The 17,587-nt window shown below is 39.5% G+C and overlaps 1 long non-coding RNA gene across 2 annotated transcripts in view; it reads right to left on the reverse strand.

Annotated features, from left to right (window-relative positions):
• Nucleotides 1-9,963: 9,963 nt before the first annotated feature.
• LOC106143924 overlaps nucleotides 9,964-17,587 on the reverse strand; it is a 79,009-nt gene continuing 71,385 nt past the window's right edge. For both annotated transcript variants that reach the window (XR_003377484.1, XR_001229061.2), the window contains one exon: nucleotides 9,964-10,031. This is a non-coding gene — a long non-coding RNA (uncharacterized LOC106143924). The remainder of the gene's footprint in view (nucleotides 10,032-17,587) is intronic.

The raw sequence follows: 17,587 nt of genomic DNA on the forward strand, positions 1-17,587 counted from the left end.
GTAGTTTCCCTAGAGATTCAGTAGTAATATATATAATGTCAGGGCTGGCAATCAAACCTAGGGCCTTGTACATCCAACAAGTTCTCTACCATTGAATATCCCCAGCCCTTGATTTTTAGAAACACTCACACCCCATCCCCTTGGTATTTCAAGACAGGGTTTCTCTGTCTTTAATAGCCCTAGCTCTTCTGGAACTCTCTCGGTAAACCATGCTAAATTCAAATCAGAGATCCTCTTGACTCTGCCTTTTAAGAGCTGGAATCAAAAACATACACCACCATGCCATGCAATGTTGAACTTTTGATCCTTCTGTTTGAGCCTTTAGAGTGCTGATATTATAGGTATATGTCATGTCCAGCTGTACTTTATGTTTCAAATATCTGAAACAAAGGATATTTAATGGTCTTATAACAACAACAACAACAATAAATGTTTAAGGTGTAAGTATACTATTTTTTTTATTTTTTTTTATTATGTATACACTATTCTCTCTGTGTGTATGTATGCCTGCAGGCCAGAAGAGGGCAACAAACCTAATTACAGATGGTTGTGAGCCACCATGTGGTTGCTGGGAATTGAACTCAAGACCTTTGGAAGAGCAGGCAATGCTCTTAACCTCTGAGCCATCTCTCCAGCCCAATAAGTATACTATTTATCATGATTTGATCACTACATGTATACATTTACCAAAACATCATACTGCACCCATAAATATACCAATTTTAAAGTAAGCACTTAACTTTGGAACCCAGTTATTTATTTGAAACTAATTATCCTTTCTTAAAGAGCATCTTTATAAAACCTGACTTATTACTGGCAAGAAAGCATCATGGTTTTGCCTCAACAGAGGCATTGGGAGGTGGACCAACTGTGCAAGGGGCAGCACAGGTCCTAAAACAGCAGTACAGATCAGTGGGCAGACTAGATGTGTCTGAAAGAGGCCATTAGAAACCAAGAAATAAGGAATCAATTCCAAAAAAAAAAAAGGCAGCCAAGAGGCTAGACAAACATTTTCTGCAAAGTAAACAATAAGCAATGATGGGCTTACCAGTAGGAACACTTGAAAATAGCAGTACTGAGCTAATCTATCTGCTGGAACAGTCAAGAAAGCTCTGGATATAAAATGCCAGGGTGGAGGTGGTAACATACACCTTTGGTCCCTTGATCTCAGCACTTGGGAGGCAGAGGCAGGTGGATCTCTGAGTTAGAGGCTACCTGGTCTACAGAGTGAGTTCTAGGACAGTCATGACAACACAGAGAAACATCATCTTGAAAACAAAACAAAAGGGAGGGAGGGGGTCAAGCTCTGGATATCAAGTCAAACAGCATGCTATCTGCTACTTTTCTTTAGCCATCAGCAAATAACATGTTAGAATTCCAGGGTTCTTGTCAACTTCCCACCTTAGATTTCCAAAGAGGGTGTGTGGAACAGGGGTGGGAACTCAGGGCCATCTTCATCCATTCAGCATGTTTACTGGTGCTTTTGTGTGGTAGGTGCTTCTTAGGTAGAGTCCAAAGCAACCAGATCTCCATCCTTGCTTGCAGAGCTAAGGTCTAGCATAAAGCCTCACTGAACTGAACCTTTTGGCTACATATTCTCAGGCTGTATCTTCCTTCCATCTCTACACCATCTACAGATTCCTAACGGGGAGAGGAATCCAAGAAAAGTGCTGAGGGCAGAAGTGGGTACCCACCCTACACAGTGATCAAAACCATGTACTCCTCTAACCCAAGCACTCAGGAGGCAGAGGTAGGAGGATCTATCGGTATGTGTTTGAGGCCAGTCTGGTCCACATAATGAGTTTAAGGTTATCCCTGACTACATAGTGAGACCCTGTATCAAAAAAGCAAAATAAAGTACGACTTCTGTTAAATTAATCACTATTCTCTGTAAGCTATGTGAGTCACTGTATCTACTGTTAATTAATGCCACTACCTGAGTTTCACAGGTATCCGAGAAGAAACTTAAAAAACAAAATCCAGAGCTTATTCATTATTAAGAGACACTTGGACAAAAAGACATTTTTCTGATTTCTGGGAAGTCATTTTTTTAAGTAATTTCAATGCAAATTAGAAAATTTACTAGCATCAGAATGTTTCCCACAGATAGCATACAGGTATCGATGGTTTCAGTCAAATTTTTAAAAGCAAAACTTTCATGATTATAAAATAGCTATTAAACTACTATGGCACTTAAAAATACCAATTAACTTGAAAACAAAATTCATAATTCCCCACAAATCTGAAAAGATTATCTAGAAAAGCACACTAATTCGTTGTCTAGCTTCCTGGGTAATTATGGAGTCTGCAGAAGAGTTCAACTTCGTATTTCTTTTTTTTTTAAAGATTTTGTTTATTTATTTATTTATTATGTACATAGTGTTTGCTTGCATGTTTGCCTGCAGGGGTGGGAGAGGGCATCAGATATCATTACAGATAGTTGTGAGGCACCATGTGGTAGCTGGGAATTGAACTCAGGATCTCTGGAAGAGCAGCCAGTGCTCTTAACCTCTGAGCCATCTCTACAGTCCCAACTTTGTATTTCTTAATACAGTTATTTCAACATTCTCATGTTCTTACGGCTCAAAGAAAGGGAAGAATGAGGTAGAGGCAGAGACAGAAGCAACCGTTTATGAAAACCTGATTATACAATACACAAAACAGGGTTGGCTTGGTGGTGCACATCTTTAATCCCATCATTTGGGAGGCAGAGGCAGGCAGATCTCTCTGAGTTGGAGGCCAGGCTAGTTTACATAGTTCCAGGTCAGCTAGGGCTGCACAATGAGACCCTGTCTCAAGCAAGCAACAAACACAAAATGAAAAATTAAAAAAAAAAAAAACCTCCCTATGGGGCTGGAAAGTTGGCTCAGCAGTTAAGAGCACTTGTTGCTAGAGAACTTGGATTCGTTTCCCAACATCCACATAGTGGTTTTCAACTGCCAATAACTCCAGTTTTTGGGGGGAGTCCGATAATTTCTTCTGTCCTTTGTAGGCACCACGCACACATGATGCATACGCATACATAATTCTTCTGTAAGTAAACAGGCATACATATAAGATGAGAATAAATAAAATTTTTAAAAAGCTATCTGTTAGGGGCTAGAAAGATGGTGCAGCAGTTAAGAGCCCTGGCTACTCTTCCATAGGACCCAGGTTCAATTCCCAGCACCCACATGGCAGTTAATGTAACTCATCCAGTTCCAGAGGATCTGATACCTTCACACCAATGCACATAAAAATAAAGTTAAATAAATTATTTTTAAAAAAGCTTTCTGTTAACAGTATATACATTTAACCTCAGCAAAGGCAGGTAGATCTCTGCGAGTTCCAGGCCAGCCAGGGTTAGTTACAAAGTATGACCTTGTCATCAAAACAAACAACCAAAAACAAACAAACAAACAACTAAAAAAAAGAAAAGAACTTCCTATGGCTAACTAACAAGTTTAGCATCTGAAGATGAATTAACTGTTAATTTTGTGATTTGGGAATATTTTCATTGTTTCTCTATTTAGGAGATGCCATAGAGTTGTTCAAGGCTTTTAAACAACCATCAATTCTACAAGGCAGTGTTGCTGGGTCTGCACAGACCTGGACTGAAGCTACTCCAGAGACTGAGGCTGGAGGATCACAAATTCAAGGCCATCCTGGACTACACAGTTAGTTAGTTCTTAAGACGGGCACATTTGCAATTTAGTGAGTCCTTGACTCAATATTTAAAAGGTAAAAAACTGCAGTAACATGTTCAGTGACAGAGTGCATGGCTAACATGTGTGAGGCCCTAGGTTCAATCTCCAGGTCATCCTCAATATATGCTGAGTTCTCAGCCATTCTGGGATACAGATGGTCCTGTCTCTAACAACAAAAAAGTATCTTATCAGCTTATGAATGGATTTATCTTATAACACAGAACAACTCATAAAAACATATTTATGAGTCCTGTGAGGGAGCCCAGTAGGTAAAAGGTTAAAAAAATAAAAGCAGCAGCAGCAAACAAAAGAAAGAAAACAAAAAGGCAAAGTGTTAAATATAGTGGCCAAATATAAAACAAGGAATACCACAGCAAAAAAAAAAAAATTTTTTTTTCTCCCTTTGCCATACTGGAGACTGAGCTGAGGACCCTGTGTGTGTGAGACAAGTGCTCTACTAGTGTGCTTAAAGATCCAGTCTAGGATCTTTAGTCTGATCAGGGTAAACTTTTAATTTTTTTCTATTTATTAAAATGTGTACAATATGTGAGTGAATGTGGATATGCACAAGACACAACTCCATGTGGTTAAAGGACAATACTTGGGAGGTCATTCCTTCCTTCCTCTTACCTCTACATGGATTTCAGGGCTCACACTCAGGTTACAGGAACTGTGTGGCTTTTACCTACTAGGCTCCCTCACAGGACTCATAAATATGTTTTTATGAGTTGTTCTGTGTTATAAGATAAATCCATTCATAAGCTGATAAGATACTTTTTTGTTGTTACAAACAGGACCATCTGTATCCCAGAATGGCTGTGAACTCAGCATATACTTGAGGATGACCTTGAACTTCAAATCATTTGCCTTCATCTTTGAGTGCTGGGATTCAGGTATGATGCATTATCCCACCCAGTTTCTACTATGTGGGATCAAATCCAAGGCTCTGGTGAATGCAAGACAAGCATCTTACTAAGTGCCATCTTTGCTGTTTTGACCATTGTAATACAGCAATCTGCAGTGAACAGTAGACTGTTCTTTCAGACATGTGGTCTCTCACAAAATCAAATGATCCAATCAATAAAGTTTGCTAGAAAAACAATCACTTTAGTAGATTAAGGATATGTATCATATATCTTCTGAGAATGGGAGTCAATTTCAGCCTAGAGGTTCAAAGTGTAGATTTTATTATAAAGTAATACTGAAAGAGGAAGCCAGGCAGTGATGGCACATATCTTTAATCCCAGCACTTGGGAGGCAGAGGCAGATGGATCTCTGTGAGTTTGAGGTCAGCCTGGTCTACAGAATGAGTTCTGAGACAGGCACCAAAGCTACATAGAGAAACCTGATCTTAGAAAAAAAAATACTGAAAGAGGAAAAGAACAGAATGAAAGAAGCCAAGCTCATCACCACATTTAAAACTAGCATTCAGCTTGAAAATCATTTATAATAAATCTTTCCCCCAAGGATATCAAGGAAAATAGTATCAAGCCAGACAGTGGTAGCGCATACCTTTAATCCCAGCACTCAGGAGGCAGAGGCAGGTGGATCTCTGAGTTCGAGGTCAATCTGGTCTTTAGAGTTAAGTTTCAGGACAGCAAGGGATACAGAAAGAAATCCTGTCACAAAAAGCCAAAAAAAGAAGTATCAAAACTCAATCAAAAGTCTTTCTGAATGAAGTATTTTATCTGAAATGAGCTCTCCAAAAGCATGGTATGATGAAGCTTCATCAACTTGACTTGGTTTATCATTACCTAGGAATACACTTCTGGGTGTACTGAAGGTGTTTCCAGAGATGTTTAACTGAGGGAAAATCCATGCTAAATGTGGGTAGTGTTATCCCATGGGACAGGATCTTAACCAAATAAAAATGAAAGCAGGTGACAACACGAGCACTGGCATTCACCTTCCTGTTTACTGAGTATGACACAATGTGACTAGCTGCCTCACACTCCCCACACACACCATGACGGATTCCCTCACACTGTGAGCCTAAATAAACCCTTCCTTCCTTAAATTGCTTCTGACAGGTATTTGATCACAACAGTAGGAAAAGTAACTACTACACATGGTACAGCACAGTATATGAACAAGTATCTATCTGCTACTTTGAAAAGCCATCACGCAAGGAATAGTGCATGTCTTTAATCCCAGCAGAGACAGGGCGGGGTGTGAGGGGTCCTGAGTTCGAGGCCAGCCTGGTCTACAGAGTGAGTTCCAGGACAGCCAGGACTACACAGAGAAACCCTGTCTCAAAAATTAAAACAAATTACAGAACAAAAAACAAAGCATCACAGCTTTTATTTATTATTTCTATTTTTATTAGGTATATGAGTGCTTTAACTACATGTACAACTTTATGCAAAAATAGAGAAACAAATGCCACTATAGATGGTTATGAGCCACTATGTGATTGCTGGGAACTGAACTCAGGATCTCTGGAAGAGTAGCCAGTGCTCTTAACCACTAAGCCATCTCTCCAGCCCCCTTGGTTTTTACTTTTACTCAACCATTAAACATATTGTGCAACTAAAGTTGTGTAACTTCAATGTAGCAATTAAAGCAATAAACTTGGCTTATCTGATCTGCTATGGTAACTTGCTTAAAGTGGATATTATTAAAAAAAACTATCATACTAGACATACTAATAACAAAACTCCACTGAAAAGAGATAGAGAGAGAGCAAAGTGGGTAAGAACATTTGCTGCTTTTCTAAAGGACTTGAGTTTGATTCCTAGCACCTATATTAGGTAGCTCATAACCAGCTCTAATCTGGTTCCTGGGACTATGACATACTTTCCTGTCTTCTAAATATCCACAGACATGTGGCATACAAACATGCAGATACACATACAAATAAAAGTGAAACAAATCTTTTAAAAAGCAGTATTGGAAAATATATATACTATTTATTAATCTAAATATTTATATAGTTATAAATATTTAACAATAAACTAATAATTTATAGATATTTAATACACTAATATTAATAGTTTAGCACAGAAATTCCTCAATATCAGAAGTCTTTTCTTTTTTTTAAATATTTACTTATTTATTATGTATACAATGTTCTGTCTGTGTGTATGCCTGAAGGCCAGAAGAGGGCACCAGACCTCACTACAGATGGTTATGAACCACCATATGGTTGCTGGGAATTGAACTCAGGACCTTTGGAAGAGCAGGCAATGCTCTTAACCACTGAGCCATCTCTCCAGCCCCCAGAAGTCTTTTCTTAATTTTGTTTTGTTTGTTTGCAGGTGTTTGGGGTGTTTTGTTGTTGTTTTGAGACAAGATTTTAAATAACCCAGGCTAACCTAGACCTTCACTATGTAGCTGAAGGTAACCCTAAATGATTATCCTGACTCCATCTCCTAAGTGTTAGGATTAGAGACATAAATCATATTCAACAAAGTCCATCTTTTTTCCTTTCTTGCAGCCATGGGGAACTCACACCCAGGATCTTATACACAATAGGCAAGCAACCTATCACTAAGCTAAAATCCCAGCACCAGAGTCCATTTTTCTTAACAGTGTACAGAAACCTAAGTCTTCCTGTTAATAAATCCTAGCTGTATTGAAACACACATCACAGAATATAATGCTGTGTTGAGTAATTGTTGTCAATAAATTAAATGGGAAACAAATAGGCCAGTAAATTTAGTCCTCATCCTTACAAGCATTTTCTCTGTAATCTTGAGTAAATTTTATAACTCTTGTGCTTCATCTGCCCTTCTTCCATAAGTAACATAAGGTGTTTTATCCAATAAATGAGGGGAAAACATTAAGTTAGATTCTGTCTAGGAGCTAGGTATAAACCACAGTGGCAGAGCATTTACCTGAGTCCAATCACCAGTATCATGGGATAGACAGACAGACAGACAGACAGACAGACAGACACACACACACACACACACACACACACACACACACACGACAGGGGACTACAAGACAGAGACTATAAAACAAACAAACAAATGAAAACTTATTTGCTCCTGATTCTCACAGAGAGTAAACAGATTTTCAGAAAGAAAAGATATATTTTTTCTTAATTACTTCAATATAGGATAACAGAGCAGACCCAGAATGAATGAATCAACTAATGAATGAATGAACAAAAACAAAAACAAAAGAGGGCTGGGACTATATGTTAGTGCTTATCTAGCAAGTTGCAAGGGCCTTGATTTCATCCTTAGTGCCAAATCAAACTACAATAAAACCTCAGGGTTTTATTTATTTATTTATTATTTATTTATTTATTTATCTCTTCTAGAGAATGGTAAAGATATCACACAAGATACTCTAATTTATGAAACTCCGTAAAAGCAGAACACACTTGTGTAGAAACTGTCCATCCCGCTCCCCCCTCTACTTCCTCCCCCTCCCCCAGGGCCCTGAAGGATTCCCGAGTTCTGGAAGAAGCCAACTCAGGGCAGGTGTTACCAGAGAGGGCCTCTGAAGATAAAGACAGGTTTGTTTAGGAAATGGGAGCCCTCTAAAGAGCAGAACTTTCATTGGTGTCTAGGAAATATCCTTAAAGCCCTTTCATTGTTTTCCCCAACTTCCTATTATTCTAGAGACTCTTGACTTCTGTTACTGTGTAAGCCATAGTCCCTTTCAGGAGCACTGCTTCAGGGAGAGCAAAAGAAAGGAGAGAATAACACTATAAGCACCTTAAAATCAGCAAGACCAGGGATCAAATCTTAAACTCTACTTTAAGTTGTATGGGCATGGGCTGATCTCTGAGTAATGGAGACAAAATGCTACAAGTGGACATGGCACTGGGGCTGAGGAGATGGCTCAGTGATAAAAAGATCAAGGTTTGATCTCCAGCATTCACAAAGCAGCTCACAACCATCTGTAACTCCAATTCCAAGGGCTCTGTGCCTTCTTCTGCAGCCATCGGAAACTGGTATGCATGTATTGCACAGATGTACATGCAGGCAAAACATCCAGACACATAAAATAAAAATAAGTAAATCTTAAAAAAAAAAACACAACCCCATGACCTAGACATGTACCTACCTTAAATACAGAAAGCCCTTGACAAATGCAACTGTGACTTTTATAGTATAAGATTGTGGGGTAGGAGAGTGGGTGGAGGCCATGGAGAAAACTGCCTGAAGTACTTCTCCTGTCTTTTCACTGAGACCAAATAGATGTCTGCATTCTAATTCCCTAGAGAAGAGCGGATGCCATAACCCATCTAAAATGAAAGTGCATTAGACAGATCAGAGTAAAGTTAGGATTTATACTGTGAGCTATTTTTAAAACTGCCAGCTTAGCAAATTAAACGGCTGCGAAGATCTCCTGGTTTCCATTCACAACAAACACAAGACAAGGCACTCTCCTCTAATGAGTCTGGCCTCCTGGAGCACAGTCTAGTCTGCATAATTCATTCCTAAGGGTTTAGGAAACATCATTTTCTCAAGATACACCAAAATATTTTCTAGGAAATAAAAAAGAGGGAGAAAGATGAAGAAGAGGAGTTTTTCTTTAGAGACTTTTGGTAAATCCTATGAATCACCCTCCCATTCAATTTAGGAAACTACTGTCTAAATAAAACTTGGAGTTAGGTCAGTGCTTCAAGCCTGTCTTAAGAATTTTTCCTTTAAAAGGGCATATGAAAAGAACTGGTCTACTTTGAAACACAATTTTCTAAATCCTACAACAGATGAGGGAAAATAAAATCTATTCATCCCCACTAAAAAGCCACACCAAAGGTGCCAAATGGAAGTTTAAAACCAGTCACCTTTTCAGAAGTTTGAGGAGATAAATCCTGAACTACTGAGAATGTTGGCTAAGTTATGGTATTTACAGCCCCTGTTCCATTAGATAAAAACTTTGTTATAATGTTAAATAATGATAGATGTTTCAATTACCACTGGAATTGAATTTCAGGAAGTACTATGCACACACTTGGTGTGCAGGCAGCCCATTAATTGAGCCTCCTTCATGAAGACACTGCTAAGGAAAGGAAGCACCATTTCATACTTTCTTTGGAAAACACCCAAACTTAATTAGTTCAATTTGGAACATCCTGAGCCTTAAAGCTTTTACTCAAGCATAACATAAATTTTGATTAGTCAAGTGTGAAAAACAACAAAGCCAACTTTCTCGTCCCTCTAGTTGGTCTATAAATAGAATGTACCAACAAAGCGACTGGTATGCTCTACTGTATCTCCGACATACACATAGCCCGGCAAACTTGCTCTCGGCACACTGAACCAAGGGCTTCTGAGGATCTGTGATAGGACCCTTTTAATAATCTGTGACTCACTGTTTGTTTTCTTCTCCAGGAGGTGGAGTCTTGCCATGTCCTTCCATTACAAAATCCTCCTGTTCCACCTGCAAAGGCAAGCACCACGGGTCAGCAGTAGTCAGTACTATGATGAGACTTACAGGCCCTGCTCTGTGCACACCCACAAGGCCATGTCACTACGGTGTCTAGAACAGTAGTGAGACTTTTGTTTTCCAGGTGTGCTCAGGATGAAAAAGGAAAAGTGTTGATAAGCAGCTCACACAACTGTGACAAGTGATTAGCATCAGAAACATAACAGATTATCTAAGAGTCAATGAGAAAATACCAGCCCAAGAAAACCCTGCAAAACTACTGGGTGGGAGTGTCACTGAAGAGAAGACGTGAATTTTCCTTAAACACATGAAAAACTGCTTAATTTCATGTCAGTCAGAAAAATGCAAATTAAAATCACAAAGAGATACCATTTCACAACTGCCAGATTGGGTAAAATGGCAAAGCCCAGCAGCATGGAGTGTTAGCAGAGACGAGAAGCATGGCAACTCTCCACTCATAGTGGGAGGGAAAATTGGTACAATGACTTTAAGAAAGTTTGCCCTTACTTGGTATATTTGAATACAAACTCATCATACAAACTTCAAATACATATTTCTAGGTGTATGCTCTAAAGGATCTTTTATACATATACAAAAGTATCTATTTGATATTATAGTCTCTGCCCCCCCTTTCAGTCTCAGTCTCTCTCCCCCTTATACAGGGTTTCCTCTACTAGACCAGGCTAGCCTTGAACTCACAAAGGATCACGTGCTGGGATTAAAGGCATGCCCAGCAGGCAGTAACATTTTTAACAGAAGAAAATGCAGAAATAAATATCCACTGACAATAAAATAGGTTATGACATTTTTAGCGACATACTCAACCAAGCTAAGTTACAAATATCTTTGTTGAGAGAAGCAAATCGTAAAAGAGTACCTTCATCCCTTGGTATCTGCAGAAGACTGGCTCCAAAATTATCAAGGAAACCAAAATCCAAGGAGGCTCAGTACAAAGTGGTTCAGAATTTGCACACAACCTATTCTAAAATTATATATGTATGTATACATACATATATACATACATACATACGTACAAACACCACTTGGCCCAGAAAGTTTTTTTTAATTTTAAAATTTTATTATTCATTTGTTTGTATATCTATGTACATACAGACACATATGGGAAGGTCAGAGGACAACCTGTGAGAATTGGTTATCTCCTTCTACCATGTGGATCCTGAGGATTGGACTTGTTGGTCAGGCTTGGCAGCAAGAAATTTTACACACCGAGTCTTCTCACCAGATCAAGATATTTTTTTTTTTTTTTGGTTTTTTTTCGAGACAGGGTTTCTCTGTGGTTTTGGAGCCTGTCCTGGAACTAGCTCTGTAAACCAGGCTGGTCTCGAACTCACAGAGATCTGCCTGCCTCTGCCTCCCAAGTGCTGGGATTAAAGGCGTGCGCCATCACCGCCCGGCCAGATCAAGATATTTTTGTTTAGAATAGATTTTCATGTAGTCCTGGTTGGAATTGAAGATACTATGAACCTGAGAGTGACCTTGAACTTCTAACTCTGCCTCTAATCTCAAGTGATGGGAAACATGATGCAATCATGCATGCATCAATATTTAGCACAGAGAGTAGTGCCTGATGCATGGTAGGCAGGCAAGAATTCTATGACTAAGTTAGAGCCCTCCCTATTTCCTCTGACCCCAAGTATTTTCTTCCTTTCTCTATTTTTTTTTTAATTTGGTTTTTCGAGACAGGGTTTCTCAGTGTAGCCTTGGCTATTCTGGAATTCACCCTGTAGACCAGCCTGGCTCTGCCTCCTGAGTGCTGGGATTAAAGGCATACACTACCACTGCCTGGCCCCAAGTATTTTCTAACTGTATTGGCTGAGTGTTTGAATGAGGAACTCATACAGAAAGAATGGTCTATATTCATATGCTATTACTATTTATGAATACATACAAACACGTATGTATATACAAACTCTTATTATATGTAGCTCAGGCTGGCTTCAAACTCATAATCCTCCTTCCTCAGCTTATATACAACTATTTTTTAATTCATTTATTTTTATTTTATGAGCATTAGTGTTTTGCCTGCACATATGTCTGTGTGAGGGTGCCGGATCCCCTGGAACTGGAGTTACAGACAGTTATGAGCTGCCATGTGGGTGTTAGGAACTGAACCTGGGTCCTTTGGAAGAGCAGTTGGTGCTCTTAACCACTGAGCTATTTCTCCAGCCACAAACTATTTATTTAAAGATTTATTTATATTGTATGTGTATGGGTGTTGTGCCTACATTTATATCTGTGTGTGCCTGGTGTTATATCTCCTGGAACTGAGTTACAGATGGTTGTAAGTTGCCATGTGGGTGCTGGGAATCAAATCTGGGTTCTCTGGAAGAGTAGCCTGTGATCTTAACCTCTAAGACATTTCTTCATCCCTGTTATATACAGTTTTAGACACTGAAAGCTTAAGCATCCCCAATCTGAAAATTTTATTATGCTGAAACTTGAAGTTTCAGTGTTGGAAGCACTTCAGATTTCTAGATTAGGGATGCATGATCTGTAAACTATATACATATCTCAAAACCCAAAAGCTCAAAATCTCAAATACTTCTGGTCCTAAGCATTTAAAGACAAAGAAAATTCAACTTTTATATTAGTAGATATATCTACATAAATAAGTATTAAGAAAGGTAATGATTAATATAAAATCTAGGGCAGTTGTTATTTTAGCAAGGGAGAGATCATCAGGGAGGGGATTCATTCAAGAAAGACACATGGGGTTATCTAGGGTATCTAGGTATCTTTTATTTCTTGGCTTAATTCCAGCACTCAGGAATCATAGTCAAGTGAACTGAGTTTGAGGCCAGCTAGAGTCTCAGGAGAATTCTAGGCATCACACAAAGAGACAGGCTAAGCAGCAATGATGACATTAAGAAACATCTCTATCTACAGAAGGAAATAAACTACAGGATACAGCAACAGTGCTTGAGATACTTCGGCCATGTTATGAAAATGAACGATGTCAAATACCCAAAGATAGCATTGCTTGGAGGATAAGGAAAAGAGGAAGGCCCTAAAGACTCTGGATAGACAGCATAAAGGAAGACTGTGGAACCTTGGTGACAATAGCACAAGTATCTAGGACTGCCCAGGATAGGAACAACTGGAGAACCACCAGGAACAGGCTGCCCATGCCTGTTTAAGCTTTACAGGGGGCATAAATGATGATGAGAGCTATGATATGGGGGGATTCTTCACAAATATTCTTTCAATTATATATATTTATATATACTTGATATAGTTTATATAAATTTCAAAGGATTTCTTTACCTCCAGTAAACATCTGGATCAGGCATTTTTACTGCTCTATTTGTTTACTGGTAAACAAAGAAAGAGACAGAGATACTTTATTAATACGCTTAGCAGTCCTGTGAAAACTATCTTCCAAAGGCATAATTTAAAAACAACAGAAACAAAACTAAGGGGTAGAGTGATTTCTCAGTGGTTAAAACACTTGCTGTTTCTGTAGAGGATCTCACAACCATTTCGGGGTATCTGATACCCTCTTCTGGCCTCTGCAAGCACAAGGAACTCACATTGTACAAACATAGACAGACCTCTAGGCAAAAATTCATATACAAAATAAAAATTAATAAATCTTTGAAAACAAACAGATATGTCCAGAGATAGGGGATATGGGATGTCCTGTATATGTGTTTCTTTTACTGGATAATGAATAAAGTTGTTTTGGCCAATGGCTTAGCAAAGCAAAGCCAGGCAGGAAATCTGGACAGAGATATATATATAGAGAGAGTATGTGGAGTCAAAGAGATGCCACGTAGCTGCTGAAGGAGAAAGACACCAGAACAGAACTTTACCCACAGACTTGTGACAACACAGAGATTAATAGAAATGGATTAATTTAAGTTGTAAAATTAGTTATAAGAATCGTGAGCTATCAGGCCAAACCGTATTGTAATTAATACAGTTTCTGTGTGATTATTCATGCCTGGGAGGCAAGAAAATGAAAGCGCAGTCTCCTACAGATGGGATCACTCCCAGTTTAAAAAAAAAAGAATCCATTTCTTACGGGATCTAGTAATGTGGAAGACAGAAAAGTATTATAGAGTGCTCAGGGTTAGGCCCTTGCCACAAAGCCTGACAATATGACTTTAATCCCTAAAACCTACACAGTAGGAAAGAACTCACCAGCAAGTTGTCTGATTTTCACATATACATTGTGGCATGCATATAACCACACCACACACTACATAAAACAATAAACATAAATTCTTTTAAAAATCACTAGCCAGGTATGGTGGCTCATGGATGTAATCATGATACAAACTCAGGAGTGTCATGCAAGTTCGAGGCTAGCTTGGTCTACACAATGAGTTCCAGGACAGCCATGGCTATAGAGTAAGACCTTATCTCAAAAAATAAACAAAAAGTACTAAGCTGTATATTTTATGCATTTAACCATTCAAACGTCATTTTTTAATCAAGTGGAAAAATGGTGTTTTACTGCTAATTAACAGTATAATATCACAATGTTACTAAGCAGCAATAATAGAAAAATCTCACAAACCCTGTGTATCAGATCCAGATCTTTATTTCCAGCCCTCATGTTCAAGCTCGTTGGCCCAATCCAAAATGAAACACTACCTTAGTTTCTAAATTTCTTCTATGTATATCCTTCAATTTCCTCTTTGTCCATTTTTGCATGCTTTCATGTGTATGGTGTGCACAAGAGTGTGGTATCTGCACATGTGGGTACATATGGAACACTGTATATTCATGTGAAGGCCCAAGACCAAAGACAGGAATTCTCCTTGGTCGCTCTTCCACCTAATTCACTGCGGTGGGGTTTCTCTCAATCAAACCCCAGAATCTGTTGATAGGACCCGTCTCACTAGCCAGCTTCCTATGAGGATACTTCTTTTCTTTCTTTTTTGTTTTTTTGAGACAGGATTTCTCTGTAGCTTTGGAGCCTACCGTGTGGAACTAGCTCTTGTAGACCTCGAACTCACAGAGATCTGCTGTCCTCTGCCTCTCGAGTGCTGGGATTAAAGGCGTGTGCCACCACTGCCTGCCAAGGATCCGTCTTTACCTTCCAAGGCTGGAATCACAAACGGGGCACAATGCCCACCTGGCATGTATGTGTGTGCAGGGAACCCAATCTCCTGTTCTCATGCTTGTGCAGCAAGCACTTCAGCCAATGAACCATCTCCCTAGCCTCCTGTATTTCCTAGTTCTTATGTGAACAGTATCACAATTTACTATGACCCCTTAACAAGAAACCTATCGTTATAAAAGATCCTTAATTTCTCTTCCTTAATCTCACATTCAATGAGACTCCAAGACTTACCTATCCCTGGGGCACTGAGCAGGTGTTATGCATTGTTAAAGCACTTTTTAAACGACTAAAATCACTATTAGTGTTGATAAGTTCTTTCAAGTTCTTCTGAAAAGCACTCCATCTGAAGTTCATTTTCTTATAATAAGCAAATATGGGGGGGGGTCGTGTGACTCAAGATTGTTGAGCTATTGTAGTCTCCCTTGCTGCCCCATCTTCTTTGAGCAAAGGGACTGTCAGTCAAATAGCCAGATGCCTGCTCTTATTCTAGCACCAGCTGTTTTAAACACTCCTCTGACACATTCAGGCAAAAACATGATGATCCAGCTGCTTGCTTTGGCTCCTGAAAGTAAAAGGCCCAGCGAGGAGTGTTTCAGACAGTTTGCACCAGATGTTTGCTATCAGAAATCTCAGTGAACCGGAGATGGCTCTGCAGCCAGAGAAGGTGCACTTTCCTTAGTGGCCTACTAGAGGGAACTGTGTGATTGGTGGGAAAGGGACACTGCTGACTAGTGCAAACACAAACCTTCATTTGCACAAGAGGTTTGCTATGATGGGTACAAATACCCCTTCTCTGTTATATAAGCAAGCAAGCTTGGCTGTAATATTATACTCAAAAAAGGCTTTTCTCAAGCAGTTTTTCTTTTGCCTTTTCAGGTTCAGCTGGAAATGAGAAAAACAACAGACAGTGAAGCAGTGACAGAGACAGTAGAGGGACAGCAATAGCAGAGCAGCTGGAATGCAGAGCTGAGAAGCCACAAGTAGCCAGATGCTTGAAGATGAACAAAAGACAGCTGAGCAGTGGGTAGGCTGACCTACTCACACAAGAAATACACGCACATGCACACACCACACACATGCACAAAACAACAACAAAAAGTTAGTTCATCTGAAGAATGACAGCTAAAGTTATTCCTTTGTTCTTCATATGTATCCACACGCAAGTACCTGTACATACAAAAACAAGACACTGCAATTCATAACAACAGTTTCCACCTCAGGTAAAGTGTTTCAGTAAGTACCTGTAGGTGTTACATGCTGTGACAGCATCTGCGATTCAAAGCACGCACGCTATATGTGAGAATCCAGGCTGCCCTGAAGCTGGGCAATCCAACACTGGCAAGGACTGCCCAAAACACCTTGTGTTCATTTTACATTTGACTTTGCATTAATTTTGTTTGATACATGTCCAGAAATCTTTTATTGTCAAACTTTCACAACCCTCAGTCTCAACCTGTCTCAAAGAGGTAGCTGATCTCTCTTTTACCTCAGCTAGGAAACAGGTAGCCTGGGCTCTGGGCATCACCAACAAAACAGACTACTTCACCCCAACATCCACGTTGAAAATTAAAAAAAAAAAAATCCTAAAATTTGACTTTGCCCATAAAAATTTCCCTACTCCCACCTTCTGCTGAAACCTGCACGACATCTCCAAAATTTCTGTTTTCAGGGTTTCCACAATCCCTTGTGGATCTTTACACACGGGAACACAAAATATTTCCTTCTCTATATCCCGAATTTGCACCTCAGTTGACTTGCTCTTCAAACACTCCAGTTTTGCCAACCCCCTTGTTTCATCTGCAACATCTGCCCCTGGGTTGCAGAGCAATGCTCTGGAAAGTGATAAAGTTGGTCCTTTACCTGGAATATATAAGCTACTTCTCCCTCTTCCCATTTCGGTGCTGCCTAGACAGCCACTATCCCTCTCTGGAGCCTACTCACCTGTCATTTTCATTTTCTAGGAAGTGGCTGCTGACATCTAGCACTTCCTTCTCTGTCCTCTACCTACTCCTGTACTTCTACCAGTAATCTCCTAGAGGGCCTTCTATGACCCTTTATTCTATTCCCTTTTAGGTGAGCCTGGGATGGGCAGAAACAATGTAATCTTTTTGGACAGAACACTGCTCTCCAACATGAGCATTCATTCATTCAACACACTTTCCAAAGCCCTTTTTTCAAAAGGTAGACACTGGGTTGAAGGAATGAATGAATGTCTCATCTATACAACCACATCTCTCCTACACAGTCAGCACTTTTCTGTAATTCCCACCTACTAGGCAGCTATTCTTGAGAACTTATTCCACACAAAGCCTCTTTTATTCCTCCAACCATAACTGTAAACCTGTGTCTTTTACTCATCCTCCTCCCCCTCCTCTACTGCTCTGCCAGGTCAACTTCATTCACTATATCCTAAACCCTTGATCTACACTAACTCCTCCACTCTCTCCGGGTCTTCCTT

The sequence above is a fragment of the Microtus ochrogaster genome, chromosome 15 (genome assembly GCF_000317375.1).
Source record: "Microtus ochrogaster isolate Prairie Vole_2 chromosome 15, MicOch1.0, whole genome shotgun sequence".
Classification (NCBI taxonomy): Eukaryota; Metazoa; Chordata; class Mammalia; order Rodentia; family Cricetidae; genus Microtus; species Microtus ochrogaster.